At 41.2% G+C, this 3,128-nt stretch overlaps 1 non-coding gene across 1 annotated transcript; it reads right to left on the minus strand.

Moving 5' to 3' along the window:
* Window positions 1–546: 546 nt before the first annotated feature.
* LOC120266061 lies at window positions 547–653 on the minus strand. Its single transcript, XR_005537909.1, has one exon. It is a non-coding gene; the product is annotated as a small nucleolar RNA R71 (small nucleolar RNA).
* Window positions 654–3,128: the final 2,475 nt, after the last annotated feature.

Genomic DNA, 3,128 nt, shown 5'->3' on the forward strand with positions numbered 1-3,128 from the left:
CTTTTTTGGTTATAGCTCTAGGTTATGACCCGAGGAAACCTTTCTACATTGGTTGAAGGTGATCCGGATATTGGAAGAAGAATTCATAAATGGGGAATGGAACCTGTACATAAACAGTAAAATCAAGCTGAGATAGAAGGTGAAGGGTCTGATTATATGGCAGAATAACATAAGCAGCAGAGCGCACTATTAGATTATGCCAAACCCACAGTTATTGGCACATAATCTAGTATTGTGTGGCCACCGATCAAAGCTCAAAGTTTTGAGCTCAAGCCAGGCTTCATCCAGATGTTATAGCAGTCAGAACAGTTCAATGATTTGATCAATGAGGATCCAAATAATCACATTAAGAACTTCTTGGAAGTGTGCGACATGCTCAAGATTAATAGTGTTAGGGATGATAATATCAAGTTGAGGGCCTTCCCATTTTCCTTGAAAGGGAGAGCAAAGCAATGGCTACATTCATTACCTAGAGCATCGATTACTACATGGGAGGAAATGACAGAAGCTTTTCTTGCCCGATATTTTCCTCCTGAAAAATCTATAAAGCTTACGAATGAGATATCTTCTTTTCTGCAAATGGAATTGGAGTCTCTTTTTGAGACATGGGATAGGTTCAAGGATCTCCTGCGGAAATATCCTCAGCATGGGTTCCCCGAGTGTATGATCATCCAAACCTTCTATAATGTTTTGAACCCAAGTATAAAGCAATTACTTGATGCTATAGTAGGAGGTATCTTAGAAAGCAAGATCCCCAAAAAAGCCCCACATCTTATTAAAGAAATGGATATGAACAGTTATTAGTGGAACACACGAGATAGAAAGAAGGTAGCCGGACTTCATGAGATTAATGCAGTTATATCATTAGCGGCCCAAGTTGAATCATTGAGCAAGAAGTTAGACACTCTAACTTTTTCTAGAGGGAAAGCAGTGATGAGTTGCACTGGGTGTGGGGGAGGACATGCTCTGATAAGTGCTTGTGAGATAAGAATATGAAGTGTTCTTTCCATGTGTTGAGCATTACTTTTCTCGGGTTTTAACTCTAATATGTGTGTAGTTATGTTACTTTCATGCAGGTAGGGTTGAGAGGCTGAATATGAAAGAAAGAAGCTAATGTGTGTCGTAAATACACCAATTTGGAGGAAATCTTGCTAAGGTTCAAACGCGAAGACACAAGTCGGGTTCAAGATGATGGAATGTGTGCCAACCTCCTTGTATTCAAGTTAGTATAACCATTTGGAGGGGCACAAGGGCAGTCACATTCAAGCATTCCGACTTGTGCATATAAAACAAAGATCTCCACCAACATGTCCGTTATTAAAGAAGCAAAGCGATCCATGATATAAACATGTGCCCATTTGCGTCACCTCGATGAAAGCATGGATTCGGGAGTATTTCGGGCCGGCACTGTAGTAGGGAACTGTAGCAAGAATTCTGTACCAGCACTGTTCACAGTCGGCCGAGAAAACAGGAAAACAGAGAATCCATACGGGCATGTGGAAATTCCACACAACCGTGTGAAAAATCCACAGGGGCGCCCACAACAGCGTGTGAAATCCCGATTCTAGCCCTTTAAGAGCCGATTTCAGCCCCGATTTCAGCATTCGTTTCTCCATTTTTTCCCCTACTTGAGAGAGGGATGCAGCTTGGTTTTTGAGAGGTATTGGCTAGGGCTTTGGAGAGGTTCTATGGCTCTGACATCACGCGCCGTTTGGAAGAAGGTTAGTGGGAGAGCTTTCGTTGGCACAGATCCGGCGATGTGTATCCTAGGCCGGACAAAGGGACCCTTGCGACAAGTAGAGGACTCTCCATAAGACCATCACCATGATTAATGAGGGTATTTTCTATGGATGCTTTGTTTTTACATTCGATTTCATTGATTGTATCTAGCTCCATGTAGAGCTAAACCCCTAGTGGGTACTTGGGTATTTGTGAACATTAGGATGTATTGTTTCATTGAATCTATTTATTATGCTTTTAATTAATTGATGTTTATTGTGAGTTCCAATCTTGTATGCTTGATTGTATGAATACTCCCCTACAGTGACACTAGGGTTGAGAGTTCTTCTTGGTAACTCTTGTGAGTGAGTGACACACCATGAGAGTTAGACAAAGCTAGATTGGAGAGGGTTGAGAGGATGAGTCGAGAGGTAGCGGAGCGTCCCCTTTTCCATCCTATATGATCTATCCTACCTCCACGTTCCAAGAGTTCTTTGTGGTCATAGTAGAGTGAATGGGCTAAGGGATGACCTTCCACTGGGGCTTAGTTGCGAGTGCAACAAAGTGAAGCGTTGAAATGATTTTAGCATCTAGGGCTTAATTGTGGCTAGGGATCTTTCACCTAGACCAAAGGGTTAGGTCTATACATAGGAATAGGATTTATCATTTGGAGTCCCTAAAGCTCATTGCAATTCTATACGAGTGTGAGGTGTTGAGATTGTTCGATTTCTCCTCCGGGACATGTATAGAGTTAGGTATGGTTGATCTTAGATTTGGGACTATGCAATTAAGGGTTTCCATGACTTACTAGTGCATTAATTAGGAAGCATAATAGAGGGTTCTTGCGCTTGAAATGATAGTCCTAGGCGGAATAATACCTGGGTACCTCATCTTTATTGATTGCCTTACCTTCTTCTTTACTTGTGCTCTCTTTTTTGTTATTTTTACTCTTGAGAATTGAATCTTGTCGCACATATCACTACTCATCTTCCACATTAGTTAAGAAACAATTTAAGTGTCTTTATTCACTATCCTCTGTGGATACGATACCCACTCATCTGGGATTATTACTTTGACAATCGTGCACTTGCGGTGTACACGCATATTTGGACGTGTCATGCTCCATCTGATTGCCCAATTTCTATTGGTGGTACCACTTCCGTGGAATAGGTTGATTTTGTAGGTAATGCAATGAGAGGTCAAGGAAATTTGTATAGTGATAAGTGCTTGTGTGATATGAATGCGAAGCATTCTTTCCTTATGTTGAGCATTATTTTTCTCGGGTTTCTACATTAACATGTGTGTTTTTATGTTACTTTCGTACAGGTAGGGTTGTGAGGTCGAGTATGAAGGAAAGAAGCCAATGTGGATCATAATGGACTGATTTTGGAGGAAATCTTGCTAAGGTT

Source organism: Dioscorea cayenensis, chromosome 1 (genome assembly GCF_009730915.1).
Source record: "Dioscorea cayenensis subsp. rotundata cultivar TDr96_F1 chromosome 1, TDr96_F1_v2_PseudoChromosome.rev07_lg8_w22 25.fasta, whole genome shotgun sequence".
Lineage (NCBI taxonomy): Eukaryota > Viridiplantae > Streptophyta > Magnoliopsida > Dioscoreales > Dioscoreaceae > Dioscorea > Dioscorea cayenensis.